The sequence below is a fragment of the Camelus bactrianus genome, chromosome 4 (genome assembly GCF_048773025.1).
Source record: "Camelus bactrianus isolate YW-2024 breed Bactrian camel chromosome 4, ASM4877302v1, whole genome shotgun sequence".
NCBI lineage: Eukaryota > Metazoa > Chordata > Mammalia > Artiodactyla > Camelidae > Camelus > Camelus bactrianus.
The window spans coordinates 10,120,138-10,145,633 of NC_133542.1; the positions used below are offsets into that span (position 1 = coordinate 10,120,138).

At 40.2% G+C, this 25,496-nt stretch overlaps 1 long non-coding RNA gene and 1 pseudogene across 5 annotated transcripts in view; both read left to right on the forward strand.

The window, feature by feature from the left end:
* LOC141577436 (uncharacterized) overlaps positions 1–25,496 on the forward strand; it is a 686,006-nt gene that overhangs the window by 96,056 nt on the left and 564,454 nt on the right. For all 5 annotated transcript variants that reach the window (XR_012506310.1, XR_012506311.1, XR_012506308.1 and 2 more), the window contains one exon: positions 25,194–25,308. This is a non-coding gene — a long non-coding RNA (uncharacterized LOC141577436). The remainder of the gene's footprint in view (positions 1–25,193; positions 25,309–25,496) is intronic.
* LOC141577361 (eukaryotic translation initiation factor 1 pseudogene) lies at positions 22,855–23,195 on the forward strand (annotated as a pseudogene).

The following is a 25,496-nucleotide window of genomic DNA, read 5'->3' on the forward strand; positions in this document are numbered from 1 at the left end:
CTCCAGCCTCTCTCTTTCTCTTCAGTAATTCTTTGGCAATTCTAGGTCTTTGATGGTTCCATATAAATTTTATTATGATTTGTTGTAGTTCTGTGAAATATGTCCTGGGGAATTTGATAGGGATTGCATTAAATCTGTAGATTGCCTTGGGCAGTGTGACCATTTTAACAGTATTGATTCTTCCAATCCAAGAGCATGGGATATCTTTTCATTTTTTAAAGTCTTCTTTAATTTCCTTCATCAATGGTTTATAGTTTCCTGTTTATAATTCTTTCACCTCCTTGGTTAGATTTATTCCTAGATATTTTATTACTTTGGGTGCTATTTTATTTTATTTTTTTTAACATTTTTTGTTGATTTATGGGTGCTATTTTAAAGAGGACTGTTTCTTTACTTTCTTTTTCTGTTGATTCATCATTAGTGTAAAGAAATGCAACTGATTTTTGAACATTAATTTTGTAACCTGATACCTTGCTGAATTCTTTGATCAGCCCTAGTAGCTTTTGTGTGGACCTTTTAGAGTTTTCTCTATATAGTAACATGTCATCAGCATATAGTGACACTTTTACCTCTGCTTTTCCAATTTGGATCCCTTTTATTTCTCTCTCTTGCCTGATTGCTGTGGCTAGGACTTCCAGGACTATGTTGAATAGGAGTGGTGATAGTGGGCATCCTTGTCTTGTCCCAGACTTTAGTGGGAAGCTTTTGAGTTTCTCACCATTGAGTACTGTGCTGGCTGTAGGTTTGTCATATATAGCTTTTATGATGTTGATATATGTTCCCTCTATACCCACTTTGGTGAAAGTTTTTATCATAAATGGGTGTTGAATTTTATCAAATGCTTTTTCTGCATCGATTGAGATGATCATGTGGTTTTTGACCTTTCTCTTGTTGATGTGATGTATTACATTTATTGATTTGCATATGTTGAACCACCCTTGTGTCCCTGGGATGAACTCCACTTGGTCATGATGTATAATCTTTTTTTATGTGTTGTTGGATTCTATTTGCTAAAATTTTGGTGAGGATTTTGGCATCTATGTTCATCAGTGATATTGGCTATAATTCTCTGTTTTGGTGGTGTCTTTGCCTGGTTTTGGTATCATACTTTATTTTTTTGTTTTCAAAATTGTTTTACTCTTCTAGTTCTTTTGTCTTTCTATATAAATTTTAGAATAATCCTGTCTGTATCTACAAAAGATATTGCCAGAATTTTGATAGAAATTTTGTTAAACCTATATATTAATTTGGGGGAAATTGACATCTTTATTATGTTTAGTCTTCTAATCCATGAATACTGTTTGTCTCTCCATTTATTCAAATCTGTCTTCCTTTCCCTCCCTCCCTTCCTTCTTTCCTCCTTTTGTTTCTTCTCTTCTTTCTCTTTTTTTTCCATCAGTGGTGTATGGTTTTCAGCATGCATATCCTGCACATGTTTTGTTAGAGTTACATATAAGTATTTCATTTTTTGAACAACTGGAAATGGCAGTGAAATTTTAGTTTCAGGTCTACACACTCATTGCTAACATATAAAAATATAATAGTTCTTTGTTTTCTTGTATTTTGTGACCTTTCTGAACTCATTTATTCTATGATTTTTGTCTTTTGTAGATTCCTTGGCATTTTCTATGTAGAGAATCATGTGATCTGCAAACACTTTCATTTCTTCCTGTCTGATCTGCATGCCTTTTACTTATTTTTCTTGCCTTCTGGCACTGGCTAGAATTTCTACTGTATGAAATACCAGTGATAAGAGTAGACGTCCTTGAATTGTTCTCAGTCTTCTGAAGAAAGCGTTCAGTCTTTACCATAAAGTATATTGTTAGCTGCACGTTTTTTGGCAGATGCCTTTCATCAAGTTCCTAGATTTCTAAAAAGTTTTTTTAAAAATTATAAATGTGTGTTGAATTTTTCAGTTGGTTTTTCTGCATCATTGATATGACTATGTGATTTTTTTCGTCTTTAGTTTGCTAATATGGTAGATTACATTGACTGAATTTCAAATATTGAAACTTATAGGTCGAGGTGGTGATGCAGGTGTTAAGTGTCCTCATTACCAGGCAGCAGGGATGAAACGCCCAGCTTCCTCCTTGGCCTTCTCTCACATCACCCTGGTGGGGTGTTGGGTCCCCTGGTGGCAGCCTCCCAAGGGTGGGAGTGTTAACTCCACTCAGATTTTGCTGGTGTGACTGGAGGTGGGGCCACAGTTTTGTTTTTGTTTTTGTGTTTTTTGTGGTGTTTGGCTTTAACAGAGTGGTTATCTAACACTCCTAGTATGCTGCCCCTGATCTGGTCCTTTGGCTGAGAGAGCAGGCTTCTTACTATTACTTCTTTGTACTTGTTGATGTTTCTGGGTCGCCAGCTTCTTCAGCTTGGGATGCTTGAGGCAAAAAGAAGATCCAGGGAACTCACACCATTTTCTTCCCTCATTCAGTTGAGCCTAATTGGTCTTTCTTCTCTCCACTTTTCAGAGTCGGCTTGAGTCTGTTGTATATATGATGTCCAGAGTCTTTTAGTTGTACTTAGCGGGAGGAATAGGGAAAAGCACGTTTACTCCATCTTCTCAGAAGTGGAAGCATATATTTTTAGATGTTGTTGTGTTGGAGGCATTAGACTGAAGTAGTCAGATTGAGACATGTACGTATATACCGTGACTCCCCTTCCTCATTGTTCTAGATGACGGAAGTACTGTTTGCCCGCTTTAGTAAATGAAATCTTGATGAAATATTTTTTATTACCAACAATATTGAGTATTTTGTTTCACATGTTTCAAGTGAAACAAGTAATCTCTCTCTAGAATTATCTCTTATTATTTGTTATTTTGTTACTTTTCCATGTGACCCCAAATTGGGGCTTTTGTGTGGCAAGAGTGAAGGTTTTAGGGAAGGCATAGCTCTTTTTGTGGGAACTTTCCTTGGGGATGGATCTTAGAGAAAAGTTAGGGAAGGGGGAAGGAGACAGGCATTCTGTAGACTACATGTTAGGTGCCTGGAACAGGTTATCTCATTTAATCTTCCAGCTGTATTGTTATCATTTGTAGTTTTCAGCTGGGACCATGGCTTAGAGGGTTTAAGATGATTTAAGTAGATGTGTCAGGGTTGTTACCTAAGCCTGCATCCTGACAACAACTGTAGCTCTTCTCCCAACCTGCCTTCACCAGGTCATGAGATCATCACACATTTATATTGGAATTTACATCGTGCCTGTTCCAAAGGATACACTGTAGATAAGACAGTGTCGGTGAAATGAGATCTGTGGTCACACTGCCAGCGGACTTCAGTGACTGTCATGTGCACTTTGGAAAGTGACATCCAGCCAATGGAATATGACATTTCTCTTTCCTAATATTTTAGCCTAGGCAACCGGATTCATGGAAAAACTTCCAAGGAGGAGTATGGGCTGAGGATTTTTGGGAGAAAGAAAAATTATCAAAAGATGACAATGAAAGAATAAGGATAGAGAACTCTGTGTCTCAGTAAAGCGCCACTAGCAGTGCAGCCGAAGAAACCTTTTAGTCGCTAAAAATGAGAGAGTATTTTGATACAGTCAAGTGTCTCCCAAAGATAAATGTGGCAAATAATGGAAATGGATAAATTAGGTAATATACTTTTGGTTCAAAATAGAAGTATCTATATAAAATACAAAAATTATATGATATGGGACTCAGTAATGTAGGCTAAGATACTGTAGATTCAAGAACTAATATTAACGTCCTTATTTTGGAGATGCCTGCTGAAGTATTTTGATGTTAAATGACATGATGTCTGCAACTGACCTTCAGTTGTTCAGCAAAAAAAGCCACTTGGCATATTTTATTCTCATGTTCATTTTACTTTGTTGCCATCTTCTCTGTTGGGCACAGTGCCTAGGGCCCAAAATACTCTTAAGGATCCACAAAAATATTTTTAAAATGTTCTTTAAAATCAAAACACAAAAAATGAATTTCTTGATCAAAGAAGTATTTTAACATGTAATATTAAAAATTCACCTTTATGCCAACACAGCCATAAAGTATAGTGTTTAATCTGTCTTCATGGAGGAAGAGGCACACCCCTGGGGCCCATGAAAGCCATCAAGTGGCCATAGTTGCCACCGTTAGAATGTAAACTCCATGAGGGCAGAGATCAATGGGCTTGGTCCCTTGGGCCTCGTGGGCAGTCAGCGCAGTGCCTGGTGTGGGCGTAGTCTCAGTTAGAATTTGTTGGTTGAGTGAAAGGATCACTTTGCCTCGAGTTCTGTGAACGTTGGATGTAGTCTTCTGTTAAAGAGTGTTAAACACTCTTCTAATTAGCCGAGTATACACTATTCTCGGATTATCAAACGTTTTGAATTGTCAACATCTCTTTCACTCTTTATTACTATGGAACTTTGAGAAATGACTGCATAGGAGGAAGGAATGATCAGTGATTGAGAAATCATCTGTTGAGCACTCACTGTGTGGTAGTCAGTGATCGACATTTTGGGCATTCTTTTTACAGGCTTTGAACCCAGTATATCTGCCTGTAGGAGGAAAAGACATGGCGGTTTTACTAATATTGTTCTGTAGATAATTTGCATACAGTAGTAGCAGCCAGAAGCATTTGTTGGCACTTATGTGCCAAATAATGTACTCAGAAACGCTTTATGGGAATGACCTCAGATTATCCTCATACAAGGTCTCAGATATAAAAGCTAAAAGTACCTCCCTTTATAGATGAGCAGACGGGGGACCACGAGGTTCAGCAACTCCCCAATATCACATGGTGGATGACAAAGTGGCCAGGTGGGGACTTGAAGCCAGGTCACCTGATTTAGAAGCACTTTCTGTCTTGCCTGCCTCCCTCTGTTCTGTCTCCCATGTGTGTCTCAGCTGCTAGTGTCTCGAGCAAGCTACCTTTGCAAGCCTGGGGATTTGCACTTGTGTGCATGCCCAGTTCTGGATTAACAGTAGTCACACCTGGGACTGAGGTATCTGAGACCACCTTGCGATTCTAGGAAAGAGAAATGGATGTGGAGGAGAAAGCTGTATAGACATTTTTGCCACAATCCGATGCCCTGGAGTCTGTGCCCTGATGGGGAGACCGTGATGCCATGCAGGTTGTGCTGTGATGACCCCCTCCCATGGACCTGTTGGCCCAGCTGCAGCAGGCAGCGAGAGAGCCCAACTCATGTTCCATCAGGCTTAACCTGCTTTCCAGCTTTTCTGTCCCTAGGACAGGGCAGAGCCCCAAATTTCGGTCTTCTAACCTGAAGTCTTTGTGTAGGAGGTAGACAAGAGCTGCCTTTGACAGTAAGGTACCCTAAGGCCAACTGGGGCTGTGGCTGTGAGAGGCCTGAGTGCACCTACTGTGGGAAAAAACTAGGGGGTATCCATGAACCACGGGTGGCCTGGAAGCCCTCATCTGCTAAGAGAATGCACAGAACAGTCGTATTAAGGGAGATGGACAGAACAGCTACTGCATTGTGTCCCTGCAAGGGCCTTCTGAGGAACGGTTTGTTTTATCATCTAAGAGATGGGTAGACATGCGGGGCCTGTATTTAGGCCATGAGTGGACACAGAATGAGAGAGTGAGTGAAAAAGTCTTTCCCTCTGGGGGATTGCTCTTCTCCCCTAGGGGCTCTGTCAGTCTTTATCTTTCCTTCTCTGACCTCGTGTGTTTGCTGGCTTTGTTACAGACTGCAGAGCCCTGAGAGAGCTCACGGCCCAACCAGGGCAGCAGAACAAGTGCGCAGCTTGTTAGAGTGGAGGGCCACACGGCGGGCAGCGGGGCTGTGAAGCAGGGTTACGGGAGCAGGATCGGGACAGTAACTGACTTACCCAGGGTGCAAGCTGAGGATAAGGATCTTGAGAAGGAGATTGTTTGAGCTTGCCTTTAAAGGAGTATGAGTTCGCCGGCTGACTGCAGGGCAGAGCATTCCAGGGAGAAGGTGGACACACGTGAGGTTGCTGACTAGGGGAGAAGTATGTCCGCCACTGGAAACTGCAGGAAGTTCCAAATGGTGGCATTGTAGGCCGCACAGGAAGATGGGTGGTGAGGCAGGAAAGGTGGAAGCAGGCCGATGAGGAAGCAGTGTATGTAGGGATTTGCTGTCAATTCCATAAAGCTGAAGAGCCACTGAGGAACTTTCAGCAGAGCTGCGTCTGACTTTTTGGAAGATCCCGGGGACAGATGAGTGTGGAGTAAGACAGAGGGAAGGAATCTGCTGGACACCGTTGCAGGAGCTGCTGCAACACTCCAGGATTTAGAGGGGCTGGAAAGCTACTCTAGGGGGAGTCCTGTTGTGCCAGTCTCAGATGGGGGAATAAAGAATGTCCCAGGCAGAGGAGGCAACATGATGGAAGGGCTCCACACTCAAGGGAACACTGGGCAGAGCAGGCAGTCCAGTGTGCACGAGGCACTGGAGATGTCAAGGAATTAATGGGAGACAAGGCTGGAAGTGTAGGTTGGAGGAAAATAGGTGAAATGCAGAAGGCTTTTAACGACTAATAGGAGCTAGTGCAGGGCAGGCAGGAAAGGGCAGCATTCCAGGTAACGGTCAGCTATTCTAAAGAAGTGACATCATCAGATCTGTGTCATGGAACAGTGGATCTCTAAAATGCATGGGGAGAAGCTGCAGTTAGACAGAGAAGGAGGAGGAGGAGGAGGGAGAAGAGGAGGAGGAGGAAGGATTCTACTGCAGTAACTTAGGAGATGATGAGGCCCCACACCGGGGCTCTGTCTGTAAGGATCGTTTTCATGGGACAAATGTTCGATACTTTATGTGGCAACATAATACCTCAGCGATGCCTCTTCAGCAGAAGCTTTCTTCCCAGAGGCAGAGTTTAAGGACACATGGGCATGGATTATAGGAATTAGAAGGGAGTTTGCTCATTGTGTCTGTTTGTAGTTCTGGTATCCGAGATGGAAAAATGATCATTAGCATCCATATCCATCAAAATAGCAAAATCTCAAACTTCATTGCATAGAAATGAGAAATCAACTTTCAATTCATAGATTTCTGTTTCAGTTTGTTTGTTTGTTTGTTTTTAAACAGAGCATGTGACTGGTCCAGTTTGATGTGCCCCTTGGAATTGAAAGGGGTTAGGATCCAAAAACTCTCCTTTCATTCTTTCACTCTTCTGCGTTTGTATGGCCTTGCATGTGTGTATGTGAGTTTGGGGGGGTATCTGTTCCCCAGGAGGTGGCTACATGGGAGTGGATGATGTAGTGATTTGTTCCTGGAAGAACACATGTCGATGGATGTGAACACAGAGCTCCCAGCGCTGAACGTGCTCTTTGTTTACCAGAGCGCTTTGCACGCAGGCTTGGATTTTATAGGCAATTTTGTTTTAGTAGGAGAATAAAATTTCACAAGATATGCCTCCAACTGACTTTTGCCAGAAATTCACCTCTATTTGAACTGTGCAATCTTCCTTAAAATTCCAGGAGAGGTTTTAGTACAGAGTAACTCTTAGTTATGACATGACACAACCACAGTACACAGGACATCCAGACGCTCCCTCATGGGTTCTTCAGGCTTAAAGATTGCTTCTTAGCCTTTTTACATATAAGTAGCAGCAGGAGTCAGGTCAGTATTTCTCTGTTCCCAAGGGCCCCCTTTTTTATTTTTTTTTTTGGCCCTGATATGCATTAGGAATACAAACTTGCTTCACAAAATAGAATATGAAATAGTGTGGGAGATTAGGTGAATGTTCCCATTTCTTCACACCCTCCCTTCACTCCTTCACCCATCCTTTGTTGTGTGACTCACAGAACGTCTCACCAGAGAGTGTGGTAACCTTCCCCATTCCTTGGTTTGTGATGATGTCCAGTTCTGAGAAGAGGCCTTAAAAGATATTGTGTGGTTCTTCTCCCATTACTTACACTTCTGTCATTGTTTCCGAGCAGAACACATTCCAGGTAGTGATTGGTCCAAGGGGAAGGCAAGATGCTGGGAACTGACCTGTACCCACCCTGTATCCTGAAGCAGAGCTTTCCTGGACTGCTTTCAGCTCTGTGAGAAAAACAAATAAACATTTGTTGTTGTAAGCCACTACAATTTTTAGAATTTCTGAACTTCCTCTACTGGCCTCATTGTGGGTCTGCACAAGCAGAGTTATACCAAGTGTTACCTCTAATCTGTGTGCCTGGACTTCAGTGTCTACTTGCTGGTTAAGTCACCACGACTCTCAATCAAATCCACTGACTATTCCAAAGTACAATAATTTTTAAGTATTCATGATTTGAACTTTCAAAGCTAAATTCAAGCCTAAAATATATAAAATTTTCTATAACTTGGAGAAATATCAAATGACTGTTATAGGGAAAAGAAACTCTGGAGTGGTCCAGGAGCCCACAATCTTTGAGTTTTATTCACCTTGGTCTAGTGGTGGGCGTCTCAGATTGTGTGGCACAGACATCGTACAGGAGGAGAATGCGATGTCAGAAGTCCAGTTCTAGTCTAGTCTACTTGCTGAGACATCTTGGCATTTAACTTCTTTGAGTCAGTTTCTTCATCTGAAAAATATGTTTGCTCCAGGGACCAGAGAGTATTACTATGTGATCACATCAGATGGAGGCCCTTGAAAGCTCTCGAATGTAGTACAAATGTCAGATACACTAGTTCTCGTTATCATATATTCTCAGAGGGGGTTTTGCTGTTAAGAAATGTCCTTCCTGTGTTGTGAATGCTGTGGCTGTCACTCATCCCAATGTGCATTTCCAGATCAGGAGCTCTGCTTCCTGCGTTCTGCTTCCCAGTTATTTTCTAAGTATGAGTGTGTTTTTTGTCCTTTGTTCCACCTGGCATGTTGCTTGATTGATCTTACAGAATCTTTTTTTCACATTCTCATCTGTTTCAGAGTGAGAAGAACCAAGCTTGGGTTTTCCTATCATGGACAAAAAAGGTTTCAACCTGTCAATTAGTTGATATTTTTAGAATAGGTAGAAACATTTCTAAATTAAGGAGTGCAGAACATTAAGAGATTTTTGATTATTTGAAAGGATTTCAGTGTTAGAGAGTCTCATCTCAGTTTTCACAAATCTCTAACCTTGTCATCATTTATGGGTACGTGTTAATTTTCTTGTCTTTATCTCCATATGCTGCCTGCTTATAGGGTGAGCCCTGTCCCATTCCCTACTTAGGACATTACTACTCTGAATACTCTGACATCAACTTATATGTTTGCTTGTGTACTCCTGCCTATCATTAATAATAGTGACAACAACAACAATAAGTAACTTAGTGATTAAAAGTACAAGCTTTGCAATCAGATTGCTTTTCTTCAAATTAAAGCTTTGCTTCTTAGCAGCTGTGTGAGCTCAATATCTTGGTGCCTCAGTTTCACCATCTGTAAAATAGTAGTAATGATAGTGTATTTACCTTACAAGATTGTTTTAAGGAGTACACGAGCTAATACATGTAACATGTGTGTAGTTTGTTTTTCCATCAGCTGTCCATTAAAATGAAAGACGATCAAACACATGAGATATTGAGCTGAGTCCCCAGAAAGGTATTGGCTCAGCAGTAGGGCAAAATGTACACTAAAGGCATTTTGTGTTCACAATATGAAAATAAAAATCAACTTCAAAGAATCAAACTAATTCCCAGTAATGTAACTGCACTTCTGAACAAAGTCCCTAAATATTGAAAATTACACAAACTACAACAACAAAAAACCCCAAACCATCCAAGCCAGCAGCATGTAACTCAAAATGTCTGGAATCCTGTCTGCAATCCAATAAAAAACTACCAGCTGTGGAAATAAACAGGAGAATTTTATCCATAGCCAGAAGAAAAATTATTCTATAGAAATATATCTATAAATGACAAGAATGAAGATTGATGGAAGTAGTAGACAAGGTGTTAAAACATTTATTATAAATATATATGTTTAAGAAAGAAAAGAAAAACATGAGCAAGTCAAAGGGAGATGTGGAAGAAATAGAGAAGACTCAAGTTGAATTTCTAAAGGTGGAGTATACATTGTCTAAAGTGAAAATTACACTGGATAGGTTAATTGAAGATAAGACATTGCAGAAGAAGAGATTAGTGAATTTGAAAATACACTAGTAGAAATTATTCAAAGTGCTAAATTCCCAGGGGAATTTACTACATTGGTTCTCATGTCAAGGATGTTGAGTAACTAGGGAAATTTCTCAATATGTGTACTTCCAAATATTCCAAAGTAAAAGGTGAAAGTGTGATACTGACTGTAACTAGCAAGCTCCTTTTGAGGAGGTTAAGCTAGGATATACTATTTCTGGAACTCCAAACTGATACAGTTGCAGAACTTAGAAAATCCCCATGGTGAGGAGTTAGTATGTCCTGTAAGGAGACTTTTGGTCCTGGGCTGGTCTCTGTAAAATTGTGCTTCTTGAATAAGCCTTTAGGTAGATTTTGGGTGGCAGTGGGCTACTCAAAACTTGTTTTATTGAGGACAAGGAAGAGGAAGTGATCTGTGTAGGAGTGGGTAGATGTGGAATTATTACCCAGGTCTGACTGTACTGCCCCACAGCCACCTACCAAATGCACCTATTTGATAAAATAAAGGAAGCCACTTTTCAAACCTTCAGTGGCAAGTGCATTTGGCAGAATGATTAAATTTTTCATTAAAAATCCTTTGTTCCCTGGAAATACAAACTTTCTAGAAACACTAGTTATTCCATTGCTGCTGTTTTGCCAAGATTCCTTCCTGACTGCTTTGGCACTTTTCCAGAGACTTTGCTTTCGTAATTCAAAAATCCATCTTAATTCATAGCCTTTTATCATTAGTAAGATCTGCTTCTCTTCAGGTTATGTTTGTCAGAATTTCCTTTTTCCTGTGTTGCTGCTCTCTCCTGGTTCATATTCTTCTTTGGTCAGGCAGTCAGTTTGCCTCTGATTATTCTATATGGATCTCTTCCCTTCACCAGCGCTATTTCCTCTCTTATCTTTCTTCATTGGAATTTAAATAAATGTATCCCAATTACAGAGAGAGTAATCTTCATTCTCAAATCAAAACTTATTAAATCCAAGTGATCCATTCAGCCAAGTTTCAACAAGAGATAGAAAAAGGTTTATAATCCAGATGCTTATTATGATGCATAACTTACATATCATGTGTATCAGAAGTGTAATTAAATTGCATGTTATTTACTGACTTCATCGTTATAGCTGCATGAACGAGGATTAATCACTCAGTCACTTTTAACCATATTTAATTTATAAACTGTCGTGCCCCAAAATTTACTTCCATGCTTCAATTTCTGTAAAATGGTGCTAAAACCCCAGAGGAAGGAAAAGATGATAAAGCCTGCATCTGTGATTACAGGATTATTTACAGGGTGAGTCTGGGTTTCTGGTACTTCTGAATTCAAAGTTGTATAGATTATGTAACAGCATTACTATTTTTTTTTTTTGGTAGGAGAAGGTAATTTCATTGATTGACTTATTTTTAAATATTTTTTTAAATGGAGGGACTGGAGTTTGAACCTAGGACCTCGTGTGTGCTAAGCACTCACTCTGCCACTGAGCTATCCCCTCCTGCCAACAGCAATACTCTTAATCACTCTCTCTGAGGCCACTGGAGAATTGCCTTTGAGCTCAGTGCTTGTGCTAATTATTGTAAATCTTCTCTTGTGAGAAATAGAAACAATCATTATTTGAATTTCTTAGGAATTTGGTGAATATCACCCAAAATCAGAAGAAAGGGGTAGAAATAGCAAGCTCTAAGGCTGTGGCATGACAGCACTGGAACGGCCTTAGGGAGTGTTGGACTGATGCTACTGATGCCCACTCTTTGTCCTCTTTTTGTAGGTGGGTAAGCTGTGAAATTCCAGAGAGCTGTGTTGATGCCTCCCAAAGGCCACTGGAGGCATGTTAAGTCATGAGAAGTTCATTTTATTACCTGATGCAACAAGGGAGACTGACCTGATGGGCAAGCATGGACCTCAGAATAAGAGGGTGGAGGACGATTTGTTAGAGTTTGGCTTTATGTTGGATGACTTGAAGGAAGGTTCAAGGAGGCAGGAGTTTCCTGTGGATAGGATAGGTACTATCAGGGAGTGGGGGTAATTCTATTTGTTGCATCTCAGCTGCAGGAGGAATAGAGTGGGCATAAAGCTGCAATTGATAGAAAAGCATTGGGCGCTCATGATAGCTGGGGGAAGATGTTTGGATATATCAATGGTTTGCATGTTGTTCTTATGCTTCTCTGGGAGCAGATGTGATTACAAAGCGCTCTTGTGTTTTTCGCACTCCATCACAGTCCTAGAATGACCTCAGCTGACGTTGGTGCTCTGTGACATGTTTCATGTTCAGTTGGAGAACACCACTGTCTTGCTGTGTCAGGCCAGCTCTCAGCTGACAGCTATCAAGGCTTCTGTATTGTTTCTCATGAAGACACCCAAAATGGGAAGACAGGGAGTGGAAGTGTCCAGGCTTGAATGTAGATCTGTTGACTTCTAGCACAGAAGCCTTTTCGTTAATGCATGCCAGACCACAGCAATCTGTAATGTGGGAAAATAGTAAAGTGGACAGTACACGGAGTTTGGAATTCAATAGAATCAGGTCCAGATCCTGGCTCTGCCACTTACCTGATGTCTCTGAATTTCTCTTTCCTCAGCGAGGCCACTGAATATCTTTAGATGAGTGCTGTTTTCCAATTCTGTGTTGTTAATTTTTCAAAAGGATCCGAAAAATAAGAATTTTTTTCAGGAAAAAAAATACAACATATGCTGACCTATTCTGCAGGCTTTTAATTTAAAGTAGATTTAGATTTTTTTTAATCCTGTAGCTTTTGAAATCTTAAATCAGTACTGGTAAATAGCTGATATTATCAGTCCTTGGAATGTAATGAGATAATTTCCTGAATGTTGAGTGTAGGGGGAAAAAAAACACAGTGTATTTTTCCTCTTGCCCAGTTTTAAGGCAATTATAAGGAGATAATACCTAAGGTTAGTAAAGTTGTACTTTTCCTATTAAGCTTAAATTGGGAGTATTTATCTGTCCTTTGCGACACTCAAGTAAAAAATCTTGAGGATGATCTCCCTAATCTCCCTTGTTTTGTGTTTCACTTCAACTCTTGAATATTGATCATGAGATTTACGTTTCTATAAGGTGTTTACAAAGGCTATTTTGGGTTTCTTCAAAGGACACAATTTAGGGAAAGCAAAACAATAGCAACAAATACATAAATGAAATAAGGTTAGAAAGCAATATGTCTTTCTAACATGTTGTTTTCTAACAATTGTTTCTAACAATTGTTTTCAAATAAAATGTTCCTGTAAGTTAATATGAAGAAAACCATACACATTTTCCAGAAGCCTTAGTTTCACTGTAACATTTCTTATCCTGGGATGAAATGTGGAAAAAGATTTCAAATTTCAGAAGAAAAACTAAATTGTATAAATAAGGAAAATTGTATTCAAACAGATAAAATTGGCAAGTGGAATTTCTAGAAGATATAAGTTACAAATAGAAAGTCTCTCAACTTTACATTATAATCAAAGGATTGTCATGTTGACACAGGGGTTGGTTGGCTCAGAGAGTTTTGAGGAAGGATTTGGAAGCAGTCACTAGGAAATGGAAGCCAAGGACACACCCCCACAGCTCTTCCAAACACAGAAATGCTGAGTGAAATGTACAAGCACAGGAAACATTAAGATAGTGTCAGTCTCAAAGGTGAGGAAGAGAAATTCTGTTTCCACACACTGAGAGGAACTCAAGCCAGAACAGTGAGCTAAAAACTAAAGTGTAATGCACCTTGCGGCTGTGGGGGAAAGACCCAGGGAGGTAAATGTGGAACTCCTTATGAGGTTTTCTCTTATGAGTAAAAAACTCCCACTAAAGATGTCAAAAACTGTCAAGAATTGTTTTGAGGAAACAAGTCATTGTACAAAAGCCAATACAGTTAACAAATGGATGTATAAACAGCCCAAGAATTTCCAATAATGAGCAATCTAGGTAATATTCTAAAATAAGTATTTTAAAGGAATGTTCAGAGATGAAAGATAGAAACTATAATGTAAGAACAGGACATTATGAAAAAAGAAAAAGTTTACTTAAAAGAACTGTTACTGAACTTGGGTTCAGCTGCTCCCTGGTCAAAAGCCAATGATTCAAGAAGCAAGTGTCAGTATATAGAAAAGAAGCTTTAGTCAGAAAAGCTGACAATCTGGGGAAGTAGTGGACTCATGTCCAGAAACTGTCTCCAAAGATTCTGCTCAGCCCTACAGTTTTTAAAGGAAAAAATGGGGGGAAGAATCTCAGTGACTCTCAGAGGCAGAGGTTGGCTTCTGCACCATTCTCCATCATGCACAGACTGGCTGACTCAATTTGCAGATGTTATGTTGCCCCGTGATCTGCCTGCAGGACTGCTAACGGGGCTCTAGTGGGTAGAGAGTGAACCATTCTTTACCTGATAGTTCTTCATTCCTCTTTGTATCTAGGGAAAGAATCAACAGTGTAGGCAAGGCATGGTGTGCATCCAGGGGAGCTTATGGTGGGGGTTAATTTCAGTTGCTTAGTGATCTCATTCCTATAATTAGGTTCTTTTAAGGTTAGAGGGGGAAAGAAATGGGTGAACAGGAAAGGGACAAAAGAGCTGATTCAGAAGCAAGCAGGGATTATCAAAATAAAAGATAAATGAATAGACTTTAAGTTTGAAGGTAACAACAACAATACCAATAACAACAACAACATATTTGGGAGTTTAAAAGCAAGGTGGGACTAAAATACAGATGCTCCTAACGGTGAGTTCTCCTATATCGTAATCACGATGAGACATAAGTAAACAAACTCGACAACAGTCATTTGCATGAAAGAACAGATTGTGTTGTATTTATACAATGGCATAATTAAATGGTGTGGTTAAAAACGAGTAAGATCAATATGTGGTAATATGGACAGAATTCTTTTTTGGAAAAAGCATCAGTGGGAGTGAAAAGAAGTTGCAAACCATTGCATATGGCATGATGCCTTTCATGCCAATTTGATAAATCCATAATTTAAGACAATATGCTTATGGATAGATAATAAGGAGTTAAAATACAACAACATGGAGGGAGAGAATACACACAAGCGGTTTAAACAGTGATAGCAGGTACTTGGGGGAAAGATGGAGAGAAACTGAACTTGGGCCATTTTCCATTGGAACTCTGTGTCTGCAGTGTTTATTTATATTAAAAATGGAAGCAAAAATAACAGTTGTTATGTTCCTTGAAGAGGGGTATTTTTTTAATGATACTTCCTGTATTTTTGATGTGTTTAAAATTTTTCCACAATTAAAACTATAGGAAAAAATAAAAAAATTTGAAAAAATGAACAATTTTCAGATGAACATGGGGTTTATCAAATCTGATAGTCTCTGTGCTTCCCTAAATATGGGAGTGAATCTAAGCGAGAAGCACATTTTTGAAGACCAGTGAGGTTGCCAAATAGATAAAAGTTCTTCTGGTGAATTCATGCAGCCTGAGTATGTGGTAAGAAGATATTATCTTCTAATTTTTTTCTCTTCTTTCTTTGAAATACAATTGACATGCGGCGCTATGAAGTTTTAGACATACAGCACAGTGATTTGACTTACTACCATCATGAAACGATGATCACATTAAGCTTAGTGAACATTCATCATCTCATATAGACACAAAATTAAAGAAATAGAAAAAATATTTCCCCTATGATGAGAACCCTTACGATTTAATCTCTTAAGAGCTTTCATATGTAATATACTGTAGTGTTAATTATAATTATATTTATCATGTGGTACCCCTGGTATCACTAGTATTTATATTATAGCTGGGAGTTTGAACCTTTGGACCACCTTCATCCAGTTCCCCTCGCCCCCATGTCTGGTAACCACCAATCTGATCTTAGAAGAGATTACCTTTAAATGTAATGTTTCTCTGTCTGTACCCTGTCACCCCCTCACCTTTCTTAGCCTTGTTGACAAGTCTTTTCCAACATAAATAGAAGTACATGTGAGAGAAAAATGTAAGTGGTAACATCTGAGAGGCAGGGTGCTCCTGTAAAGTTCTTTTAGTTCTCATAGAGAACAGAGTTTCTCTTGGCCTCTGGTTTTCGGTACAAGGTGGTAATGACAACAGGTAAAAGCTAAGGAAGAGCCAATTAGAGCTGTGTGGATTCTGATCATAGTAGAATGAAGCCATTTGAAGGATCTATTGTTATTCAGCGTCAGTAGAGGAAAAACTTCAAAATTCATTGACCAAAGAAGAACAGTGTGTGACACCCAGGAAGGATGTTTCTATACTAAGAGAAAATAGAGAATTGTAATTAAATCATATTAGTCAATAATTTAAGAGACAAGTTTAACACATCCTTTGCTTTTGATGTTAACTAGAGTTTAACGTTTTAATTGCCCCAATTGGATGTGAAATGATGCAAATTTAATCCTGCAACTGTTCTTTCCAGTTTTCTTTACCTGATAAGTCTTTCATGGGTCTCCAGCATGAGGTTTTCTTTTTGAAATATTTATGATTGTGCCAAATATGTGTAGATTTCTTTAAAAAAATCTCATTTTTCAAAGTGATTGAAAGTTAGAATAGGCCCCATTAAAATTCTGGAATAAAACTTGTCATTAAGTATAGTGATCTGTGTGCTGAATACCAAAGGACGCAGCAGTTACAGGCTGATGGCTTGGAGCCTAGGCTTAGGCAGAGTAACAAGGCTTCTGTGACTGAAACACGAGTTAAGCTGCAGTTATAGAAAGTCAAAGGGAAGATCACTTGCATGTATGAGAAATAGAATGAGGCAGTTTTTTTAAACATCTTTTCAGATTCAGGTTGATCCAATGAATATAAAAAAGAAAAAAAAAGTGCTTGGGTCTTAGAATGGAGAATAATAGAGTATACAATAACACAAAGAGATGATTTGGGCATACATACATTTCATAGGATAAAGTCTTCATTTCTTCCTGGATGGGTGTTGCGTAGTGAAGTTGTTCTAAGCAGAGTAGAATGGAAGGGGGATTGACACTGTAGAGGAGCAAAATTTGCCACCCCAAAGTTTGTCCCTTTGGCATGAGGATTAATTTAGGCTATTTTTAAAGCCCTTAAATTCAGGAAGAACCTTTGACCTTCCCCCTAATTGCCTGAAAGAATGCAAACAGAGGACGTGTTCCAGGAAGGGAGCCATCACCATAGGTAACTATAGTGTGAACTAGATGTGTGGACAGGGAGGAACCTAGCAAAGTCTGTTGAAATTCCTCTCTGTGTCCCACTGTCTCTGCATGGCCCAGCAAATGTTTGTTTACCAAACTTCTGCTTTTCCATCTCCATGTGCATTGCCTTCCTCCGCTTTGAAGTCCCAAACCACCACCTCCAACATCCTCTTTTGTCTTTAGCTGAAGATGAAATTTAAAGTGAGGGTTTTGGCCATTATGGCGAGTGACTCAGTTCTTCTGGGTTTCTCCCATGTATACATGTTATTAAACTTTTGTTTGATTTAATTCTGTTGACCTGTCTCCTACCAATTTAACTCTTAGACCTGCTGGAAGAACCTAGAAAGGGAGAGGGAAATTTCTTCCTCCCTGACAGTAGCTCCTCTGGAATTAGGCTTGAAGTAGCCAGAATTGATGTACTGAATGCCCTTTAATGTTCTTGACCAATGCCTGGAAAAATGATGTAGAGAACGATCTTGAACAGACAGAATTTAATTACACATTGGGTTTTAAGGAATCTACACATAAACATCCCTTGTCGTCTCTCATGTTTCTCTCTTGATACCCAACCTTTTTAAAATGCGCTTAAGGGTGGCCCTGAGATACTATCTGCGGGTTCTTTGTTCCATGCTGCTGTGACCTCTGTTATAACAACTTTGTCATTTAAATTCTAGAAAGAGAATCTGGGGTCCTAATTATTGTGGGAGCTGGGCGGATGGGGTAGAGCTTGGGTATAAAAATGCTGATATGTAAACCAGTTCTAAAGAGAGGATGTGAGGGGATGTCTCATTTTGGGAATCAAATCTATAATAAAATTCACTGTCTAACTGAGGAGAAATTGTCCAGAGGAGATATTTTTGTGTAAACTTTCTACATTTAGCTATTATTCCTGCCCCTGGTTTCATTGCTGGTGAGCTGGGTGGCTGTCAGGCTGAGTTCCAAGGCCCGAAGGCTATTCATGCTCCTTTCCTTGGACTCACCCTGACCTTGGCATCTAAAGAGAATATGAAAATGAATATATGTACATATATGCATGACTAAGGACATAATACTGTACACCAGAGATGGACACACTGTAACTGTACTTCAATAAAAGAAAGAAATGAAGAGAGATGGTGAACAGAAGCCACCACAAACTGCCAGTCAAGTGTAGGGAGAAACCAGCTCCAGCTTGACGGGGGAGGCCCCTCCCCTCTCCCCTCAGAGACTCGTCCCTTAGTCAGATGTGAAGGGGCGAGTGTTGGTTACTGATGTACGAAGACTCTTATCCTCACATCAGGGTGAAAAGGTGGGGAAAAACCAACATTACTCCTCATTTCGCAGATGTTAATGGAAGCACTATATTGTGTAAGGCAATGTGCGAGGCCCTGTTGCCAGGAGAAGAAATTACAATCTAGTAAAGACTAGAGAATATTGAGGTTTTCAGAAGGTCGATACTTCCTAAGCCATTTCTCAAATCAAGTTCTGAACCAATGAAGAGAGATTAAAAAAAACTGTGGAGATAAGATGAAAATACCAGCATTGGTATGATGGAGTTGTTGAAGAAGGTGGCTTTGAGGTGAAGCACCAATGGGATTCCTAGTAACAATCTCAGAATTAGACAGAGGTGTCCTCCAGCACAGCCTCCTGCATTTCCTGCGAGGATGGGGCCCCTGTGAGCCTGCAGTGTAGACGGGTAGCTCTCAGCCTGTGCCTCCTGCAGGACTGAACCTCAAGAATGGAGCTACGCACGTCCAACTCTACCCACCAGATAAATGCTTTCTCTTCCCATAGAGGCATATGTTATCAAGAAGTATATTTTTAATTTAATCTTTCAGGTGTTGTTTTGTGGTGTCTCCCAAATAAGATACATGAAATCAATAAGTTTTGGGTCTGCCAAAAATTTTTATTGCTTAGTATCTTTTTTTTGCCTGTCGTCCTTCGGTTTCTGCTGACCCCCCGGTAGAGCTCTTCCATCAGTTCAGCGTCTAACCCGGGACTTGATGCTCCCGTCATTGTGCTTCACGTCTTCCACGTAATATGCCTCATATTTAGAATCCTCCTTCCATGAACTTTCGGGTCGTGGTCCCAATTCTGTCATTCCACCCTCAGTAATAGTCTTTAATTGCAGTTCACGTGGGAAGACTCTGAGTGTTTTATGCGGCTGATCTTACGGGTTCTCCTGTGGCTTTCAGGGGTGCTGCTCAGGAGTTTCCTGGTTCCTCGTTCCCTCTGCAGGGATCACTTCAGTCTGCTCTCTGACATCTTTCCTCTCTTCCTTTGCTCGATTTTGTTCAGCAAAAGGTGATCTTTCTAATTTAGTAACGTCAAAACAATTAAACACACACAGGGAACTATATTCAGTATCTTGTAGTAACCTATAATGAAAAAATATGAAAATGAACATATGTATGTAAATGTATGACTGAAGTATTATGCTGTACACCAGAAAATGACACATTGTAAACTGACTATACTTACTGACTGTACATCAAAAAAAAACCCCAGACAATTAACAGTTCCCTGTTTAAACATTATTCCTGAGTCTTGTCTGCCTATTGGCACCATCCAGGAGCTTTAAAAACACTGATGCAAGATCCCACTCACCCACAGAGATTCTGATTTATTTGGTCTGGGGTGCGGTCCTCCAGTAATTCTAAGTACATCAATGTTTGTGAGTCACTAAACTAAAATGTGTTCCCCTTTCTCTAATAATTTCTTTAGGAGCAGGTTGAATCTTTTGCAGTCTGTATGCCTCTACTCTGACATTTTGGTTCTGATTTTTTCCTTCTCTATTTAGTTTGTCTTCCATAACATCTCAACCATAACCAGCCCCTTCAGTAATTCTCTCTCTTGCTGTGTCTTAACCAGTATGCTTTTCTTTATTTGATTTTCATTCTTCATTTGTTCCTGTTCTAATAGAAAGACTGGAGCAATCCAAGAAGTTGCTGTATTTTCTTTATCATAAGGATCCCATGTCTCTTCACTTGGTAGTGAACAAAATCTTCTCTTCTTCAGGTGAAGCTTAATTTGGATCCACAATCTAAAGCCAGTTTCTACCCAAATGTTTGGGTGGTTCGTAGGCCTCTGGGCAAATTCCATGAATTAAGATTATTTTCCCTGTAGTCTTCTTCTGATTCCTGAATGAGATGTGGGTTTAGGACTGTGGGCCACTCCCTTAATGTCTACCCAGACCTGGTACTAACATTCTAGCTGGACCCTTACTAGTGCCCTGTAGAATGCTGGTGCCCAACACACCTGTCTGTGAAATGGTAAAATAAAATACTTTGCCTATCCGTCAGTGCTTTAGGGAGGCTCACCCTACTACAACACGGTACTCAACATGAAGCCAAGCCACGCATGTGGAATTCGAGGTCAGACTGCAGCGGCCTCCGTGTGAGGCCCCCATGGCCGAGCTCTGGGCTTGTTGCTACGGCCTGGTGCCTGCAGCTCGGCCCGTGTGAAAGACCCACCTGCCTGTGGTTGGAGCCATCGTGAGCTTGATGACCTGACAGGGTTCCAGCACTGCGTGATGATCACGTGCTAAAGGCTAAATTTTAAAGCCAGCAGTTCAGAATGTATCAGCAGGAAACAAACAAAAAACCGAGCAAAACAGAGTAAACCAAAACCCCCCAAAACAAACAAACACCCCCCCAAGTCCCATGGCACAGTGTGGGCTGTGAAACCAGGTGTCTAGAAATAATCTCTCAGGCCACAGCATATGCCTCACTCTCCAGGTATTATTTTACTCTCCGAGTTGCACTCTCTGTCTGTTTCTCCTGGTCCTTGAACTAGGGCATTAGAAGGATATCTAACATTTCCTTTGTCCACTCAGTTAGAGACAAAGGAATCAGACAGAAGGATATCAAAATACCAACTCATTACTAATAGGGCTTTTGGAAAATTTGAGTTAGTTGTATGACAGTCATGTTCTTTTTAATGCTGCATCCCAGAATTGATAGGTTCATCTAATCACAGACAACTTAAAAAAGGCACAGGGAACTCTTGACGAGCGAAGCAGTCGGCTTCTGCAAAACAGAAGAGCAGACCACACCCTGTGCTTCCCGAAGCCTGGCTGGCTCAACTTAAGTTTTATCCCAAATTCATCAATTATGTTGTCACTCTTTCAAGGATAGCTCACTAACAGAAGTCCCTCAATATGAGAACAGGAAACCAGTGGGGAGGAGGCTTCCCCCAACAGAGGAGATCACAGTGGACACAAATGCCCATTACACCAGCAAGGGTGAGTGACAGCATGAAAACAAACTCTGCTGCCTTGGTTCTGAGGAAGAAAGAAGGATTCATGATTATTACCATGAAAAAGACAACTCTTGCATTAGATCTTAAAGGGTAAGAGACACAGCACCAAACAGGGGAGTTGTAGAGGCTTCTGTGGCAGAAACATTGCAAAAGAGTAGGACAGAAAAGTTGAAGATGAAGTGAGTCATCTCAGTTCTGTCATCACTGCTTTCCTTCATGGAACAACGTGCATCCCTGTGTTCACCACATACCTCTGAAAAGAAGCACAAATTACCTTTAATGCACACATGTTAAACCTTGTAAACATGTAATTGGGGAAAACACCATCATCGCATGGCTCTTCAATGATATTAAAATCCTTTAGACTGCACACACTCAAAGATAGTACAATGGTAGCCCTCCTTACAATCTTTAGTTAGCTAGCTGTCAGAAAAATAAATCTATTTATTATGCAAGTTTAATTCATTAAAAATTCATCTCAAGTGAGAGTCAGGAATGAGCACAGTAGAATGCTAATAATCTTTAAAGGTAATACCTTCGGATAATGACTGTCACTGTCAGGTCTGGCCTGGATCTTGGGCTCCACTGCTCTGCACTTCCCATAAACAAAACATCTGGCTGCAGCCTGTGGGATATCACTTACACCGAATCTCTGTGACTTAAAACGGAGGTGGCCACGTGGGTAATGAGACCTGGATGGTTCCCATTCTGATAACTGAGCTTTTGCCTGTCAGTCTCAAAATCTGGCCTCCACGTAGGACCCGGGCTTCTGAGAGGAGGGGCCTGCTTTCCACCTGTGCATCTTCTCCCCAGGAGCAAGTCACAGTACCTCCGTCAGCCCCATCATTGGTACTATTTTAAACATGAGAAAACCTCCCTCTCAGGGACTGTGATGAAGATTAAATGAGATGTAATGCACTAGGTAAACCCCTACTGTCCTTCCTCCTCTTCCTAGGCATTTACTGGAGAAGGCCAAATATTATATTTATCATCCGAAGGATCTAGGTCACTTGGTGACAGATCTGTTCAGCCATCTGCTATAGCATTTAGAAGCTCCAAATAAACAACCAATGCAGGGCACATCCCAGGGAAATGCACTACAGCTCTCACATGATGTTGGATGACCCTCTGAATGGTAACAAGATTCCCCAAGAGGATTTAAGAGCATGCAGACATTTCTGTGGAGCTAGTTACAAAAATGTCTTATATGAACCACAGATTTGCCTTATCTGGCTGTTTTGTACTATTTTACTCCACTGTATACACACCCAGTGGCTAATTATGTAAACTCTGGCGCCTACTAACTGACGGAGTGACGTTTAGCAAGTTACTTATTCTCTCTGAATCTCAGGCAGCTCATTTGAAAATACAATTACAGCCTATATCTCAAAGAATGATTGAAGATAAAATGAGATGATGGATCTAAAGCAGCAGTTCTCAAGCATTTTTGGCCCCAAACTCCTTTAACCCTTAAAAATTACTGGGAATCGTATCATATGTCCGCTGTCCAGAAACTCCACTCTTTCGACTCCTTTTCTGATGCAAGTAAGGGTGATGCTGTCTTCCTGCTGGCACTGAGGATTATATCCATATAAAAATTCAACAGAGAAACGGCAGGAAAACCCTTACTGTTGTCCAAGGGATCTCTGATGATTACAATAAAAAGAAACTAGTGAAGGCGTTTAAGAAGAAATTTGCCTGCAATGGTACTGTAATCGAGCACCCAGAATACGGAGAAGTGATTCAGCTACAGGGTGACCAGCGCAGGAACATAGGTCAGTTCCTGCTAGAGACTGGACTGGCTAAGGTCGACCAGCTGAAGGTTCATGGATTTTAAGTGCTTTTGGCTCAATGAAACTTAAGTGAGGATTTCCTTGCAATGAGTGGAATTTCCCTTCTGTCCCTTGTCACAAGCTTAAAAACCTCAGAGCTTGTATCATGTAACCATTTGGGGTCTGCTTTTAACTTGGACTGGTGTAACTCCTTCATGCAATAAACTGAAAAGAGCCAAGAAAATAAGCAATAATAAACCCACTACATGTTAACACAAATGATACATTTTAATTAAAATAAGTCTATTAAAAAAAGTTTAGAGAGTAGGATTGTATATTTCACTGATGTCTTTGATGCCTCAAAGACAGCTGGATTCTCTTGCATACCTCTGTGTGTGATCTGTTGACATGTGGGTGAAGTACATGAAGGGAAGGTAGCCCCACACAGATACGTAGTTGGAAAAGAGAAGAATGCTCTTAAAGCCTTTTCTAAAAGTTATTATGGGTATGGTCTTTTGATATGCCACCCAAGCTCAACAAGTGGTAGATTATGAGAAGACCAGTTGCAGTCAGGAATCTTAAACCACATCAGTGAGCATTCTGTACTGTGTAATGCTCAGGGTAATTGTCTGCCTTGCACTTGGAACGCATCATTCACCTGGTTAGGACTTTAAGCATCATGTGTGAGTTGGCTGGAAAATTTTGGCTTACTGAGTTGTGCAGGTCTTCCAAATACTGACACATTCTGTCATAGGATATCCAACAGCAAACAAACAAAATCACATTTGTTGTACGCACACCTATTGGATAGGAAGTCTTTAAGTGTCAGAAAGCTGTCAAGCTCATGATGGCAAACACAAGTCTTCAGTATTCTAATTTTCACTTGAAAGTTCAGTTTTCATCAGTGGCCACAAATACTGTTAGTTGTTTTTCTTAAAGTGACAGGTTCACTTTGTTCATTTTCAAAAGAGTATCTGCCACATACCCACGCCTGAAAACCATTGTTTGTGTTCTGGCTATTCATTCAGGTAAATATGTCCCGTGAAAGAGGTGGCACATACAGCTTGCACCTCAAATAACCACACGAGTGCTTTTCCTTGAGACAGCGGTAATCCGGAATTCGGTAGATGGCAGATGGACTTTATGTGTACTTCCCATTTAATCATATAGTATATTAAAAAGATGGGCACTCAAGAGGTAAAATTTAAGAAACCTAATCATGTGTACTGCTTCATTAAAAACAATCTTAAGTGAGGCTGGCTTTTATTTGTAACGTTTTTCTTACAAGTGCATGGCTGTGAAGAGTAATGTTATTAGTGTATATTTTTATTTTGGTGCCGGTGCCTTGATTCATGCTAAGGTTCCATCCGTTTTTCCTTGAGTAACCTTTTTTTTTTTTTTTAAATTGAAGCACAGTCAGTTACAATGTGTCAGTTTCTGGTGTACAGCACAATGTCCCAGTCATTCATATATATACATGTATTCCTTTTCATATTCTTTTTCATTAAAGGTTATTACAAGATATTGAATATAGTTCCCTGTGCTATACAGAAAAAAATTTTTTAAATCTATTTTTATATATGTTGGCTATCCCTGATTAATCTTACACCATCAGTACAAATGCCAGCAAAATAAAGAAGAACATGTAACTTAGCATTATTATGAAAGTAGTTTTGACTTTGTAGAATCCTTGAAACTATCTTGAGGCTCCTAGAGGTCCTTGTACCAGACTTTGAACAGCTAATACCTGCTTTAGATATTATTACCTGGCCTAATACAGAGTAGGCCCTCAGTAAGGAACATCAATTCCGTTAAAAAGTAAATATTTTGTGAAGTGAGTATGTGTGTGCGCCTGTGTGTCAGCCTGTGGTGTGGAGGGTTGATGTATGAGAGTATGATGGCATACTCTCATCATGGGTCTAGGTGAAAGGCCCTCTCTCCAAGCTTCTGTGTTTCAGTAACTTTAACCTCTTCCTTTTGTTCCCCTGGCCCTAGGACTGGTAGTTGCTCCCTGTAGTTACACTTTTTGTGGTTACAAAACTACTCCCTTTGTGCCTTTTCAGGTAACCTGCTCTTGGTGTGAAAATAAAGAAAAATTTCCCAGATGAGAACAAATAGAGGCTATTTACTCAATCATCCACTGTCACTTGCATCTTACAGCGTCTTGAAGACAGAAAGGTGAGTAGGAAAGCATTACAGTGAAAAACAAAAGGAGAGCTTTGGGCGTACTGTGATTGGAGGTTGTCTGTACGAAGAAGCTGGAAGTGGGCCAGCTAGAAGTAGGGATCTTATGTGGTTGATTTTGAGGGCAATTTGCCTTTCTCTGGTTGGTCCTGAGTTGGAAGCAGGGCCAAAAGTATGGAAGC